Here is a 17555-nt window from a genome sequence, read left to right on the forward strand (position 1 = left end):
CGAAACGTCAGGAGAGAATTCCTCTAGGCCATGGCCATATAGCCCGAAAAAACCTACAACAACCCAGTGATTCCAGCCATTAAAGCCTTCGACAATAAATACAAAATAACATAATAAAATCAATCACAGAGGGCGGGCCAAATGTGTGGGATAAAATGTTAAAAACATTAAAACCCTCGGTGAGGTAGGAAGTAGAGGAAGTATATTTGTAAAGGAGGAGCCCGAGTTACCAGCCACTTCTTGCCACAAACTGGCTATGGGGCTAAACTGCAGGATTGAAGTCAACTGCACTAGATGGGAATCATTGTACAAGGAGATAATGAAGACCTTTACGTGGAAAAACAAATCACAAGGGATAACTGATGACATTGTTGCCCAGTCATAGGGAGATGTGGCTACTACCACCACTTCTACTACTACTACTACTAATAATAATAATAATAATTGCTCCAACGACTATTGGAATGCAAAAGCAAAAGAAAATGGGCAGGAGGAATTCTTTACACTCCAGGTAGGATCTTAAGCCATTTATCTTCACAATGTTGCCCTTGCAAATCTTTTCAAGCTGGGCATGGCAAAGGATAACATCAACCTTCCTAGGAAAAAGCGCAAAGCTCACAGTGTCATTCCTGGTGAGCAAAACAAGATTTGTGGGTGTTTTAAAATCTTGGCTCTAATCAGTATATAAAATATGCATGAATGGCAGCAAAGGCGAAGGGGACAAATTTGTATTTTGAAATGAGAAATATGGAATAAATTCCCAAACTATCTTGCTTTTTACCTTCTTCTCTAAATTGATTTCTGCCTGAGCTTGTAAGAGGTTGATAGATGTGAGTAAAAACAGTGTCAGAATGCATTTCAAGTCAAACTTCAACTGGTTGTTAAGACTTGCACAGAATAAGAGCTTTCTTGTTTTAGTTTTGCCCTTGCCAAATTTTGGAGAGCTCACAAATGGCTAAAACTTTTCTAGGGCTGCTTTTGGTAAAGGTAAAGGTTTTCTCCTGATATTAAGTCCAGTCGTGTCTGACTCTGGAGGTGGGTGCTCATCTCCATTTCTAAGCCAAAGAGCCAGCGTTGTCCGTAGACTCGGCCTCGGCCTCTTGTAAGCCGCACCGAGTCCTGCAGGAGATGGTAGCAGGGTATAAATAAAAGGTTTATTATTATTATAGACAGCTCCAAAGTCATGTGGCTGGCATGACTGCATGGAGTGCCGTTACCTTCCCGCCGGAGTGGTACCTATTGATCTACTCACATTTGCATGTTTTCGAACCACTAGGTTGGCAGAAGTTGGGGCTGACAGCAGAAGCTTATGCCACCCTCCCGATTCGACCTTTTGGTCAACAAATTAAGAAGCTCAGTGGTTTAACCCATTGAGCCACTGGGGGCTGCTTACTCTGGTGTAAATCTGTCTTGGAGCAGCCCTGCATCCAGAATGTACAAGCTGAATCTGGAGCGAGTATCCAGACGGATCCAGGACCACATCAGCCATTGGTTTGCGACCTCATTCTCCATGTCACTGCTGCTACTCCCCACTAGCCATGAAGCTCAGTGCCTGGCCATTGTTGTTAATCTGCTGATGTCTGAATGGGGGATGTGAATCAATTCTCTCCTTCTTGGTGATTGTGTAAATGCCCCATTCTGTGGTGGATGGGGAGCAGCAACATCAACATGTAGGACAGACCACCCTCTTTCCCTATGCTGATTAACACAAGGAAAGAGAGATGGCAGTCATGTCCATCTGGATAGCAGATTGGTCCAAAACAGACCCTATCCAACTGTCCACATTGCCATAAAGCTCTAGGATAAACAGGAATTTTCTGTTAACTCCAGAGTATCCCTTGACTTTGCTTACGGTGGAACAAAATCAGATTAAGGCAAGAAACCCCAGGGTACTAACTGAAATTTCCCACTCATCATGGGGACAGGCAGTGGTAGATTTGCAGTGAGCTTGGGTTTTCTTGTTAGTGTAGACATGCCTGAGGTCAGTGGTTCTCAACCTTCCTAATGCAGATCCTCATGTTGTGGTGACCCCAAACCATAGAATTATTTTTGTTGCTACGTCATAACTGTAATTTTGCTATTGTTATTAATCGTAATATTAATATCCGATATGCAGAATGTATTTTCATTCCCAGAACCAAATTTGACACAAATACCCAATACGCCCAAATTTGAATATTGGGGGTAGGTGGGTTATTTTGTCATTTGGGAGTTGTAGTTGCTGGGATTTATAGTTCACCTAAAATCAAAGAGCATTCTGAACTCCGCAAACGATAAAGTTGAACCAAACTTGGCACACAGAGCTCCCATGACCAAGAGAAAATACTGGTGGACATTGACCTTGAGTTTTGGAGTTGTAGTTCACCTTCATCCAAAGAACACTGTGGACTCAAACAATATGGATCTGGATAAAAATTGGCATGAATGCTCAATAATGTGAACACTAGTGGAGTTTGGGGAAAAGAGACTTGACATTTGGGAGTTGTAGTTCCTGTGATTTATAGTTCACCTCCAATAAAAAAGCATTCTGAACCTCACCAATGATAAAATTGGGCCAAACTTCCCACACAGAACCCCCATGACCAACAAAAAATACTGTGTTTTCTGATGGTCTTTGGTGACCCCTCTGACATCCCCTCACGACCCCCCCCCCCAGGGGTCCCGATCCCCAGGTTGAGAAACATTGCCCTAGGTGGTGGTAACTTAAAACATGCAACAGCAGATGAAGAAAGCATGAGCATTAGGGGAAAAAATGAGGCAGATAAAATAGAATATAAAGCAAACCCACAGCAGATAATCTGGCTACTTCTTGACCATAGTTCTATGTTATGCAGAGAGATTTTTGCATCACTTCTAGTTATGTATTCTGTGTAATTTTTTTCCTCATCTGTTCAAAAATGAAACCAAAACAATCTAATATTAAGAATTAAAAGAAAAGCAATATCTTATTTGGAAGGGCACTTTTGTATCATTACTTGTGTTTGAAATTATGCACCTTCTCTCTCTCTCTCTCTCTCTCTCTCACACACACACACACACACACAGACACACACTTTTGAGCAGAAATCTCAAGAACCTTTCTCCATAAATTGAAGCTGTGGATTATGCATTTGCTGGTAGCACAATGCTTGTAGAAATTAATAAAATCCATTTTCATTTGGCGAAGCAGAGCACAGAAAAATGAGAATATTTCCCTATTTTAAAAAAATTATATTTCACTGAAGACAAACTGCTGATACTTAAGTGTTATAGGAAAGTGACTTTTGTACCCCTGTTTAAGATATTTTGCACAAGTCTATTCAAACTACACTACTTGTACAGGGCAACCAGTTAACCTGAGGGTTACAGAATTTGAAATCAATCAAGTTCGGAAGTGAATTTTAACATGCCATGTGAGGAAAGTTTTAGAAAGCCACAGACAAAGTCGTTTAAGAAAATGTTTTATTTTAAAGTCTCTTTGAAGTCACAGGTCCGCAGTTTGGGGGTCCTCCTTGATTCTTCACTTACGTTTGAGGCTCAGTCGTTGGTGGTGGCCGGGAGGGCCTTTGCACAATTAAGACTCGTGCGCCAACTGCGACTGTACATCAGAAAGGCGAATCTGGCCAAAGTGGTCCACGCCTTAGTCACCTCTAGACTGAATTACTGCAATGCACTCTACGTGGGGCTGCCCTTGAAAACGGCCCAGAAATTTCAGATGATCCAACGGGCGGCAGCCAGGTTGTTAACTGGGGCTCCTTACAGGGAGCGATCATCCCTCCTGTTCAAGGAGCTCCATTGGCTGCCATTCATCTACCGGACCCAATTCAAGATGCAGGTTCTTACCTACAAAGCCCTGAACGGTTTGGGAGCTGCCTACCTGCGTGACCGCATCTCTGTATACAAACCCACACGATCCCTTCGATCATCCGGAGATGCCCTGCTCTCGATCCCGCCAGCATCGTAGGCGCAATTAGTGGGGACGAGAGAGAGGGCCTTTTCGGTGGTGGCCCCTCGACTTTGGAACTCACTCCCTAAAGACATGAGACAGGCTCCAAGTCTGGCAGTCTTCAGGAGGAGCTTGAAGACGTGGCTGTTCCAGTGTGCCTTTCCAGAATAATGGTCCCATAGCACTTTGTCCTTTAAAGCACTTTACATTTCTTTAGGTCTGCTCGTATACCCTTCCACAAACACCAGTATCACCTTTCGTCCATGTCCCAGCATTATTTCCAATTTTAACTCTACATTTGGCCTTCCCACTGTTTTTAATTGTGTGTTGTCTTATTGATATTGTTGTGTATTTATTGTTTATGTTTTTTAATTGCTTGTATTGTTGTTATTATTGCTTGTATTGTTGTGTTTGGGCTTGGCCTCATGTAAGCCACACCGAGTCCCTTGGGGAGATGGTAGCGGGGTACAAATAAAGTGTTATTATTATTATTATTATTATTATTATTATTATTATTATTGTTACTATCAGTTCAGAATATATGCATTTATTGGAAGAAGATCTAGAACAGGGGTCCTCAAACTTTTTAAACAGAGGTTCAGGTCACAGTACCTCATACTGTTGGAGAGCCGGATTATAATTTGAAAAAAACATGAATGAATTCTTATGCACACTGCACATATCTTACTTGTAGTGCAAAAACACTTTAAAACAATACAGTAATTAAAATGAAGAACAATTTAAACAAATATAAACTTAGTATTTCAATGGGAAGTGTGGGCCTCTTTTGGCTGATGACATATTTATTATTTTTATTTATTTGGAGTGCTTCTACCCCGCCCTTCTCAACCCCCTAGGGGTGACTCAGGGCGGCTTACAATAAAGGCACAATTCAATGCCCAACAATTCACAAAGTACAATATACAATTTACAATTTAACATCAACAATTGTCACTAGTTAAAACATCACATCAATACAATAACAGTAATAAAATCATCCTGTGGCCAATGTTCGCCAATTGTTGGATAGGATTGTTGTTGCTGTTGTGTGCTGTTGTGTGCTTTCAAGTCGTTTCAGACTTAGGTTGACCCTGAACGAGGGCCGGGTAAATGACCTTGGAGGGCCGTGTTCGGCCCTCGGGCCTTAGTTTGAGGACCCCTGATCTAGAAGGATGACATCAGTTTGATTTCTCCCTTCAAAATCAGCAACCCTTTCTTTCATCTCTTTTTCTCTAGTTTCCTTTAATTCAGCTCTCTTCCTATTCAGTAATATCACTGCTTGGTCTGGCAGTGGTTACCTAGTAGGACACAATGTACCTATCAATTTGCAGCCATTCAACCCCATGTGGCAGACCTTCCAGGTGTTTACCCTGCCCTGCCAGCTGGAGGCTAAGAGAGTTGCAATTTCCTCATGGGTAGGTTATTGTCACAGTATGGCCTCAAAAAATACAGACTTCAATTTTCATTGGCTCAGAACATGGCTCTGGGAAAGGTTCCTTGTACTTCTGGACAAAATGTGTTCCACCTCATTAGGGAGAAGGCTAACGAGCTGGTCATTCAAGGTGGCTACCTCCTCATGTTCAATCCTATACTTTCCTTGGCAGATAGTTCTCTGACTCTACAGCAAACAAATGTGGCTGGTTCATCTGACCATGGGTATCCAGATGGCCTTTCTGCCAAATAGCCCTGGGAGACCAGGTTTGAGAGTGAGACCAGGTTTGGGGGTATTACTTTGCACATCATATTAATACATTAAAAAAAAGATACGGCAGAGCTGGGAGATACCATCTGAATATTCCATATTCCTCACAAACATTATTAGAATGATTATTTTTTAAATCAGAGAATTATTCAGGCAGAACCACCCATCCCAGTCTCCATTCATTCTAGCTACTGTGTGACATAAATGTAGTTTGGTTGCCAGCTGCAATTGCAAAAATGTACCATGAGGAATTCACTAAATGTGATCCTTCTGGTTCTAAATGCTGGCCTTTACCACTCTGGCGAGAGACAAACAATGGTGTTTAAGAGAGTTAAAGCTGGGCAAAGACGACAACTGGCTGTGAGTGCACACTGCAGCCATATATAACGAGGCAAAGGTTTTGAACACAATTTCCAATGAAACATCTAAGCAATGGTGTTATGCCTCTGCTTATAGTCTGTCTGCACAATCTTCTTGCAGCAGCTGAGGATGTGATCTATTGTTTCATCTACTTCCTTGCAGAGTCTACATTTGGGATCTGTTGTCGACTTTTCAATTCTGGCTCTGATGGCATTTGTTCTAATGGCTTGTTCTTGGGCTGCCAGAATCAGGCCCTCCGTCTCCTTTTTCAAAGTTCAATTTGTGAGACACATCCATGTTTTTTCTTTGTTATTTATTATTATTATTTGAAACACAACAAGATGAGTCCACAGCAGACACTCTGCTGGCTGTTGACTTGGATCACATGTCGGACACTTCCCAAGTGTCTAGGACTGTGTGATGTATCAGCGAATAATGTGTGCAGATCCCAGTAAGGTGGCCTTCTGCAGCTGGCAGATGCTGTTCTTGTTCTTCTTCTTCTTCTTGTTGTTGTTATTATTATTATTATTATTATTATTATTACTACTACTATTACTATTATCTACAGGGACACAGAAATATGGGAACAATCCAGAGTATTTCTGCTTTGAACCAGCCCTGGATTCCACAAAACAGTTCAGATGCTCCACTCCCATACCAAACAGAGGATTTGGAGAACAAACCATCCACCAGATTGAACTCACTGAATGGTCACCCTGACCTGGACTGTCAACTCTGTTACCACAGCAGCTAGTGGAGAGCTCTGAAAAGCTCCCAGCAGATACCAGGTCCAATTGCTGACCTCAATAAATGTGCTTAGCAACTGACCTCAACAAAGGCACATGGCAACTGAAAGGAGCTCTCTGGAACTACTTGCCCAGATGCTTCAGCCACAGAGACAACACAGCCCTGCAAAGTGCAGAGAAAGGGGGAGGGGTGGTATCAGGTTGTATGGACAGTTGACCAGTTCGAATCTGAACTAGTCATTTCCCACACTCATTTGCAGAAACTCCAGAGCATTCCCTCATTTCTCCTACTGCAGGGTACAACCAAGCTACTTGTATTTCTGAGCAGATGTCCCTGGATGTTGTGTGACATCCAGATACAGCTTCTGATTGAAATTAGAATATAGAACCAGTGTAGACAAGACCCAAAACATCAAGTGATATCCTGAAAGATTATTCCAAGTTTTTTTGTTGCAATTTGCACAAAACCTAATATTTCTGCACAGAAAACAACAGTTTTTCTGAAACTCGCCCCATGGGTTTTGTTTTTCCTCAAAGAGCAAGTAAGTAAACTTTATTACAGTCGATGGCCAGATCATAACAGGGGGACCCAGTCCTGCATATCCACATCAAGCCCAAGGGGTTATATACTTCAAACTTCAACAAATTTTAAAATCTAAGCTAAAAACCACATACAAGTAGTTATTAAAACCTAACTCAACCCATGAGATCATCTGAAGGCAATCTAAAGAGAGGTAGTGGGAATAGCAATGGGGAGGGGGGAATATCCAACACTATGAATATCAGTCTATATCTGATTTCCCATCTATATTCCAGAGGTGAAGCTTAGGTCTTTTAAACCTCAATCATCATCCTCCAGATTTTAATTGCAGCCGTGCAGATCTTAGCGACGTTGTACGTCACATCCGAATTTGTGTCTGAGAGCAGCAGAGCTACCATATATTCTAGCATATAAGACGACTGGGCGTATAAGATGACCCTCAACTTTTCCAGTTAAAAATATAGAGTTTGGGATATACTTACCCCTCTTCCAGCACACACCAAATAAAATTTTTAAAAGCATCAGATTTGATTTCAATATGGTAATTTTCCTATTACTGTACCTCCTCTGCTTCTCAGATCTCGCAAATGCGCACCTGCACCACTTCACTGCAGTCTTCAGGAGCGAGATCTGAGAGACAGAGGAAGAGGTACGGTAATAGGATACAAGGGCGGTCCAGACAGGTTAAAGAGGTGTGTTTTTCTGTGCCCAGGGTCACTCTATCTCTTTTTTCCATACCCCGGGTGCCCCAGATGCCTGCAGCTTGCTCCATCCTTCACTTACACCTTCCCAGTGAGGTGCCCATTCACCTCACCATTGGGACAGCATTAAGTCCATGGATCCTGATGAATGGATTTTCTTCTACCACACTTGTACAGCGTCACTCTTAATGCTTTCATACAGTTGATGCACACAGCAGGAATGTGGCCACTGCCAATTTTGAGCTCCCCCCACAATATGCAGCAACCACAGATTCTCCAATCTGGATTGGAAGTTTCAGCACCTGCTCTATAAGACGACTCCCGCATATAAGACTACTCCCATGCATAAGGGTACTCCAGCATATAAGAAGACTCCTGTGTATAAGACTTCTCCTGCGTATAAGACGGCTTCCACGTATAAGACAACTCCTGACTTTTACGCCAAAATATATGGTACATAGAATTGTCCAGAGCATCCTGGGTATTTAATTGTCCACGGTGAGATGAGACAACATTGAATGTTTCCATAAAACAGGCACTGCAGAAGCACATGCTCCGTTGTTTCTATGTAACCTGAGTCAAAGGGACACAGCCTCTCAGAGTACGGGGTCTTCTGGTAATGACTTTCCTGTATGGCAGAAGGAAGCACATGGCATCATGCCAAGGTTAAGGCTCTCCGATGGCTGGCTACCTCCAACACAGTAAGATATTCCATAGGGAGGTATAGCCCCTACTGTCTGCACCAGTAATAAAGGATGGGGTGCTAGATAGATCTGTTTGGTGCTCCATGTCTGTTATTCATTGTTTGATCTGGGATTTGGCTTGGTCATATTCCATGCTGGTTAGTACTTCTGGGGATAGACACAGAGATGCCTACTATCTCCCTTTGCCAATTGGATTGAAAGTTGTCCTTTATAATGAGAGATGCAAGACCCAGAGGAGAAAGGAGAGAGGGATAGTCTGAGCCGGTAATTCAATATTACCATCCGCACTTTTCTGTCACGTGCTGGGTCTGTAAAGAATTTCCTTTAGAACAGGATGTGCAACCTTTGCCCAGCGGGAAGCCAGGGCCCCCAAAGAGAAGTTCTCAGAGGTTTTCCACCACAAATGATCTTCAGATGGCTTGTGAAGTATAACAAAGTCCTTTATTAATGAACAATCAAACAGAAACTTTTCTTGTCTTCAAAAAAGTTAACCAAATGCTTCCAGGCTTTTATGCAACTGGTGGCTTCCTAAACTTGCCCACGAAGGACAGGCAACTGTCTTCAATAACTTCTTCTTTACTTTAAAGGAAAATCCCCTTTTTAACTTCTCCCAGGCTGACTGTAATCTAACCCTTACTGATGTGGGCTCCACTACCGGGTCGAACTACTTCTTGAGCCTACCAGTAAAGGCTTAGATATTCTCCAGCTGGAGATCTTTGGTCTTCCAAACTGTTACCCTCCAAAATTCTTCAAAGCTTTAGGGCTGTTTCCCTGGAAATCTTTAGAATCTTTGGAGGCTCTTAAGACTGTTCTCCCCCGGAAAGTCTTAAGGGTTGAATCTTTTGTACAGGGGAAGCTTGCACACGTCCTGTACATTAGCTTTCCTTGCTGAGACTAACTAACAAATGGCTCCCTTCCCTTCCCAATTGCCCTGAGCAAGGGGCGGGACCAAAACTTAACAATGATGGACAGGTGACTTGTCCTACAACTGCAACCAAAGGAAGCCACCTTTCTGCAGAGTCCCTGAAACCTTGGACTGCAAGCAAACATTGAATACAAAGCAAATAAAGTTGGAGCTCCTGATACAGCCGCACCAGCACACACACCCTGGCCTCAACTCTCAAGGAGCCTCAAAGAGAAAAACCCATACTCTTGCCAAGTGAGAAGAAAATGTTTGAAATGCCTTGTTCTTCCATGTGAGAATGAAATAAAGATTTACATCCCTAGTCCAGAACAACAAAGCCAGCACGTTCCTTTTCATTTAGTGCAAGAGTAGTGCAAAAGGACAGAGGTAACAAGATAAGTAGGCTTTCCAAATACATGGATTGGTCATTGATGAGGTAATGATTTATACCAAGGCTGGTGATGCTACTGAATGCTAGTATTACTAGCAAAACTAATTTCCCCATTTGGCCCTTTATAATTGCATTTGTAAGTGCTTACCTCAGTGATGGACAATGGTTGGGAAAGCATAATTTTCCTCTACTGACACCCATATAGGAAGCAGGAGGGGGGATTTGCAAGAAGAAGAAGGTTACATAGAGCAAGGTCAGAAAAGTGGCTCTATAGCAGAGGTCTAAACAGAGGGCCAGGTCACAGTCCCTCAAACTGTTGGAGGGCCAGATTTTAATTTGAAAAAAAAGTGAATGAATGCACACTGCACATATCTTATTTGTAGTGCAAAAACACTTAGAAACAATACAATAATTGAAATGAAGAACAATTTTAACAAATATAAACTTATTAGAGGAAACAAACAAGGACATCTAATCACCTCTCAACAAAAGTTTGCTCTAGGCAATGTCAGGCCATTATATGCTAATCAAGGTGGTCAGTTGAAACATTCACACCTAGCTCCAACAGACAAAAGCCCTTTGTCTCACCCTGGTCATTCCAGATATACAAACCCCTTTTCCTAGTTCCAACAGACCTTACTACCTCTGAGGATGCTTGCCATAGATGCAGGCGAAACGTCAGGAGAGAATGCCTCTAGACCATGGCCATATAGTCCAAAAAAACCTACAACAACCCAGTGATTCCGGCCATGAAAGCCTTCGACAATAAAATAAACTTATTAGTATTTCAGTGGGTAGTGTGGGCCTGCTTTTGACTGATGAGATAGTTGTTGTTGTTGTTGTGCTTTCAAGTAGTTTCAGACTTAGGCTGACCTTGAGCGAGGGCTGGGTAAATGACCTTGGAGGGCCGTATCTGGCCATCGGGCCTTAGTTTGAGGAGCCCTGGTCTATAGGATGGAACTGGCTTCATTTCGCAATTGCTGATGGGACCAAAGATAGGTTCAGCCCACATTCCTAATTCTGGGATTTCCTATGTGAAACAAGGCTCGTTAAATAGAAAGGGCTGCTGGGCAATCTCCTGCCTGATTTCTTTTCTTTATGAGAAGACTATGTGAATTTCACTAGTTCTTGTACCTTCCACCCACACAAGCACAAGGGCAGCTGCTTGTTCTCTTGCCTGTCCTGCTGTCTCACAAACTGCCGTTGATGGATCTACCATTTTACCTGTAACGGCAATAATGTGTGTAATCGTCAGACTCAAAAACATCATTGCCCTGCCAAGGCAAAATGCATTTGACACATTCAGGCTGCGATTGTCTCAAGATGCGGGGAAAACATACAGCCCTTTCTTTATTGCTTACTTCTCTTCAGACCCAGTTTTTAAATAATAAAATTTTAAAGAAATATATATATATATCACTGTAAATTGGGATAGGGTAAAAATGAGCATGGTGTGTGTGTGTGAATGAAGATGTTATTGAGTCACATGCTGTACAGTCTTATATATCTTATAGAAGCAGCAAGGGAAATAATACAGGTTATTGTTGTTTGACAGAAGGCAAAGCAAAGAAGTCAGAACACACACTTTGGACACCTTTCATTTTATTGTTGTTACAATTTTCATTTCACAGGATGTCTAGTTTTCTAGAAAAGATGGAAGTTTCTTAGCAAGTCACACCTTACATAAAGAGAGAAAAAGCCAACAAGGAATATAAAAATCTTGTTTTTAATGTGACCAAATCCATGGATTTCTCACAGGAAAGAAAATGCTTATATCAAAAAAAACCTGAGACCGTGTACGATCTGGATTGCATCACTAGCATACTACATAGCTTAAAGGTACTGCATTTCCTGATCCCCATGAATTACACCATAGTGCTTCCCATGTCTCATATTTTCACTAATACAAGGCATACAGCCAGATATTCTTGAATCTGGAGGAGCCCTTACAGCTCCTTCCAGATGAAGCTTTTATTGTGTGATCACTCTGACTCATTAAATGGATTTTATAGTGGGCCCTGAAGCATTATCTCCTATTTTGTTATCCTTCTGTGTTCTCCTATTGATGCTTCCATCTTGTTTCTTTCCATAAAATACCAAACAGCAGGTGGGGTAGGGGTATGAGGACAAAGATGTGCATAGATACAGTCTGTCTATTGACAACCTATGCTTAATTCCACAATTCATTACTGATACTGTGTGATGGTGCTAGTGGCACCACCTATGTATAGAACTGTTAGCTGTAAGGTTTAAACTGTTGTATCATACTTAATCCTGCCCCTTTTACCCTGCTTATGTATAGTTGAATGGATTGGTTGCTTATAGCTGTCAATCAGTACTGTTTGGCTCCACCTCTTCCTGCAGGAGGGGAGTGCTTCCTTTCTTTTCATTCTGCCATCAGAGTTTGTACCAGATGGACGTAAGAGACTTGACTCTAAAAGACCCTGATTTAAGTTACCTCTTAGCACCAGTTCTGAGGTTTTTTACCCTTGAGACTTGTGCTTCATGTTCAGACCAACCTGAACGATGTTGGAAGTCTCAAGCGCCTTCAAACTGGTTTTTTTGGCACCAAAGGAAGATCCTGAGTCTTCAAAACATAGGCCATCTGAACTGGGGTTGTGATTTGCTCCGGCATTCATAGCCATTGAGGAAAAAGGAAACTTGGTGAGGCTTCTCAGCTTCAAACACCTCGGACCCATGACTAATTGAGACTGTAACGTATATTTTCCTTCACCCCTCTGAAGTTTCCAGCTTATTGTTTTAAGAAATAACTCTTTATGATCAATAAAACTTATTTTGAGTTATTTACAGCATTTTGGGTTTTTGAGAGTTCCAGTTTCCTAAAGGAGGGCAAGAAGCAATCCCTTGGGGGTAAGATGCCACGTCCATCCCTCCTTCATTAAGAATAATAGCCCCCAAGCGTGACGGCACATACTGGTATTAATTTGCCAAAGAGTAGTAGACCTGGTAGTCTCCACCATTTTGTCATATAAACATGTTTCTTTCTTAAAGAATTAAGAACTCCGTAATTCAGGTTTTTCTTAATAAATGTCACTTCTAAGAAATGCCACTTACACATTGTTACGTTCCTGCAAAAAATGTTGGAATGTGAAAGATATGGGTATGATCTGATTTTCAGCCAGAGTTGAACATTTGCCAATTTGCTTTTACAACAGAATTAACATGCAAAAACCCAAGGCCAAGTCTCCATAACTTTCAAAAAGGAACACCATGTAAATATTTATGAATGCATGCACTATGTAATCAGGTATGTAGGATTACACTGGTCCACGCCTTAGTTACTTCTTGATTGGACTATTGCCCTTCTGGGCCCTTGAAAATGGCCCAGAAATTCCAATTGGTCCAATGGGCGGCAGCCAGATTATTAACTGGTGCGAATTACAGAGAGCGGTCAACCCTCCTGTTTAAGGAGCTCCACTGGCTGCCATTTATTTTCCAGGCCCTATTCAAGGTGCAGGTTGTGACCTACAAAGCCCTGAATGGTTTGGGACCCGCCTACCTGCGCAACCGCATTTCCATCTACGAACCCACACAACCTCTTTGATCTTCCAGAGAGGCTCTTTTCTCGCTCCCGCCTGCATCACAAGTTTGACTTGTGGGGACGAGAGGGCCTTCTCTGTGGTGCCCCCCCCCCCCCCCCCGGCTCTGGAATTCACTTCACAGAGATATTAGGCAAGTCCCCATGCTGGCAATCTTCAGGAGGAACCTGAAAACCTGGTTATTCCAATGTGCCTTCAATGATTGAATGTAAGATACTTCCTGACCAAACTTTGCATAAAATGACCTCAGAAGCACTTTATTTTATGGTTCGTGCAATTAAATCCTTCCTCATCCCCGGATCCCCCTCCCCGATAATTTACATTGTACTATCTCCCAGTGTTTTAAAATTTTATCTTTGAACTGATAAGAACAGATACTATACTTGATCTTAGCCAAAAGGCCGAGAAGCGATGTAGAAGAATGGGAAATCAAACTTATGGACATAAGAAATATGGACAGATTAAGCTTTTTAATACAGAAAAGCAAAGGATTTGCAGAAAAAGAAACGGACTGGACATTAATAAACGATTATTTCAGATGGAAAGGATAGAAGGAAAGAGAGAGACAATGCCAAAAACAACATAGTGATAACAGAAATTGAAACTTCTTATACAAGAAAGAAAAGGAATTCTCTTCAACAACACCAGGAAGTCAGACCGAACGAAGGGGATATCCTCGATCTTCATGTCCGTGCTTTTAAATTTTGCACTTTTTTTCTTTTTCTTTCTTTTTCCTTTTTTCTTTTGCTCCTTTTCCCTGGATCCCTCACACCCCCCCCCCACCTTACCTATTTTCCTGTCCCGCTATTTTATCTATTTTTATTCCTACTTCTATCCTTTCTATCTATTTTAACATGTAACAAGAAAATCTCAATAAAGACATTAAAAAAATTATCTTTGAATTTGGCCCTGCCACGTGTAATCTTTTGTGTTTTAATGCTGATTTTATATTGCTGTGTTGCTTATTATATTGGTTTTGCATTTTATGTATTTTATTTTCTGGTTTTGTTATTTTTTTTTGTTATATTGTGTTTACTGTACTAATGCAAGCTGCACCAAGTCCTCTGGGGGAGATGGAGCGGGGTATAAATAAAGATTATTATTATTATTATTATTATTATTATTATTTGTCTTGATATAACCATGACACAATTTTTCAGATGTCAGGCTATATATATAAGTGTAAAACTTAGTTCTTTTGTTCTTTTTAGTTAACCTTTCAACTCAACATTGTGTTGAGAGTATCTCTCTGGGCAGCTAAACCAGAAAATCTCAATTGGATTGCCCCCACGAGGGTCTTCCTTCAGGGGCAAACCAAAAATGGGCAACTTGGAAGTCCCTGAACAGACTCAGAAGTGGAGTGGGCAGAACAAAAGACAAACTGACTAAACAGAACCTAAGGAATCCTCCACCTTGTGCAACTATGGAGCAGAACAAACAACTCAGCATCTGTATGCTTGCCCACAATGCCCTGTCTCATTCACAGAGGAAGAATTGTTTAAAGCTACAGACAATGTGGTTGCTGTTGCCTGTTTTTAGACTAAAATTATTTAGCCGCTTGTGCTTCCTCTATTTTATCAGGTTTATACTTATTTATGAAATGCTTTTGACATGAAATAAATAAACTCATCATTAACTGCCTGAACCCTGATAGTTCTGAATTCAACACCTATGTCCTAAGAGGAAAATTTGGATCTACAAATTGAAGCGCCAAAACATTTTATCTTGAATGACAAGTTCACTCAGAATAATCTGGAATTAACATTTTCTTGGGCAACAATTCCCAGAGTTTCCTAGCTTAGAAAGCCAGTTGATAGATTCTCAGATTTGTAGAAACACTCCCCTATTTTTGCAGTTTCTCTTAAAGTTATATTTAGAAGGCCATGTATGTGTATCTTGATAATGCTATGTATACTAGGCCTGGGTAACAACGGAAAAATTTGTTTCTAAAATCGATTCTTTTTTGGGGTTTTTTGCGTTTCGATATTTAAAAGAATTCCGAAATTTTCCTTTAAAAAGTTTGATATTTACGAAATTTCGTAAATGGTAAAAAAATTACAAAACAATAACGAAACAATAACGAATCGATTCGTTAATGGCGGCCGCGATCGCGCAATACGCTAAAAAAACTTCTGAAGCTTTCCTCCCCCTCTGTTGTTGACTGTTGGTGTGATATTATAATTTTTTTTCACTAATTAAACCAAAAACAACTATAAAACTTGCCCCAGACATGCGGAAATAATAACGAAATGACCTCAAACCAATAACGAAACGAATACATAACGAAATACGAAGCATTTACGAAACGAATTGAAAAATTCGTTTCGTTTTTAAGTTGCTCCAGAATGGTCGTTATCCCTTCGTTAACAAAAAAATAACGAATTTTTAACGAATTACGAATTAACAAAACGAAACCGCCCAGCCCTAATGCATACACATATGTACATGTTAAACATTTAAAATTAGGTGAATCGTAATAATAAAAGCTTATGTTTGGTGAGAAGGGTCTTGGAATGGCTTACAAAGCAGCCATAATAAGTTAGGCCATTTCTGGTTTACAAAAGAAATAAAGTATGAAGGGCAAGGGTTAGGGTTAGGTTCCTAAATGACAATGATGATGGTTCATCCATTTATATCTTGCCCTTTTGTCAATACCTCCAGCAGGTGGCTTACAAAGATCAAGACAAATACAGATTAATGTACATACAAAATAAAATCAGTATGTGTGTGTGTGTGTGTGTGTGTGTGTGTGTGTGTATATATATATATATATATATGAAATGTAATTAAACAACATATAGAATTTATACCATTTCAAGTCCATTAAAAGACAGAAGTTAAAATATCAATAAAACATAACATCATTAAAAGCCCATTACAGTCAATTCCTAAAAGCCTGTTGCAATAAAAAATATTCATTTTCTACTGGAAGAACAACAACGGAGGAGTCATCCTAGCTTCCCTGGGGAAGGACTTCCAAAGCTTGGGGATGGTCACCAAGATGTAGTTTTTAATGACATTCTTATGACGCCTGTGTCTGTTGACGGGACTTTCTCAGCAGAGATGACAGTAGCCCTCCTTTTCTTTTCCTCCTTCTGATAAAATGAATGGCATAGCTATGGCCAAGTGACAGTGATGGCAGCAGGAACCTACTGAGATGACCTCAAGTAGTAGTTGAAGGTTCCTACCTAAGTGGGGCAATGAATCTGCTCCAGGTTTTAGATTGGACTTTAAAGGAGCTATCAAGATGACAAAACATATTCAACATATTACCCCACTCATGAAAGTTTGGACTGAAAACTTGAGTGGATTCACCACATGTCCTCTCTGCAGTGGTGGTCCTATTTCTCATTCTCCCATGAATATTCATAGTTACTTCGTTACACTAAAAATGCGAGTGAGTGTTTTTGTAAATGTTCACCTCTGCTCATTTGTTTTACATACTCTTCCACACCTCTCAAGCATGCCTATCTTGTAATTATCTATCTCCACATTTATTACACATGCAGATTGGCCCTCCTTCCCTTTGTTCCTGCACATCCGTCATCTATGTGCGATCAAAATCGGCACTGTTGCAGCTGCTGCCATAAAACCTGCTCAGAGACAAAAGCGGAAGGCAAAGCTGTGGAGCAGTTCTGCTCTTGTGCACAAATCTGCAGAAAAGGGCATGTCGTACAATTTGTTCAGGAAACAATAGCAATGTTTGACATGTCATAAGGATTGATGAAGCAGAAATTTACATGGGAGAATGCATTTTTAAACAGCTCCATGGAGCCCTGGTGCTTTGCCGGTAATGGTTTCGACATTCATCATTCACAGAGCCCCCAATGAATAACTCCTTAAACTACACGAGATTAACTCTACTCATAGCAGCTTCAGGGAGGCGTAAGGGCTGGAGGAGGGGGAAAAGATGGTAATGAAGGAAGGCAAGAGCTTAAGGATATAGGAACCTTTCAAGAGCAACAGTGCTGGGAATGTGAGCTCTGGAATGCATATTTCGACCCATCACAGTAGCCATCAC

At 41.1% G+C, this 17555-nt stretch overlaps 1 protein-coding gene and 1 pseudogene across 1 annotated transcript in view; both read right to left on the reverse strand.

Moving 5' to 3' along the window:
- Nucleotides 1–17555, reverse strand: part of CDH23 (cadherin related 23) — a 648000-nt gene that overhangs the window by 261036 nt on the left and 369409 nt on the right. The window lies entirely within an intron of this gene.
- Nucleotides 13847–13947, reverse strand: LOC137096751 (U2 spliceosomal RNA; annotated as a pseudogene).

This window comes from Anolis sagrei, chromosome 3, assembly GCF_037176765.1.
Source record: "Anolis sagrei isolate rAnoSag1 chromosome 3, rAnoSag1.mat, whole genome shotgun sequence".
Classification (NCBI taxonomy): Eukaryota; Metazoa; Chordata; class Lepidosauria; order Squamata; family Dactyloidae; genus Anolis; species Anolis sagrei.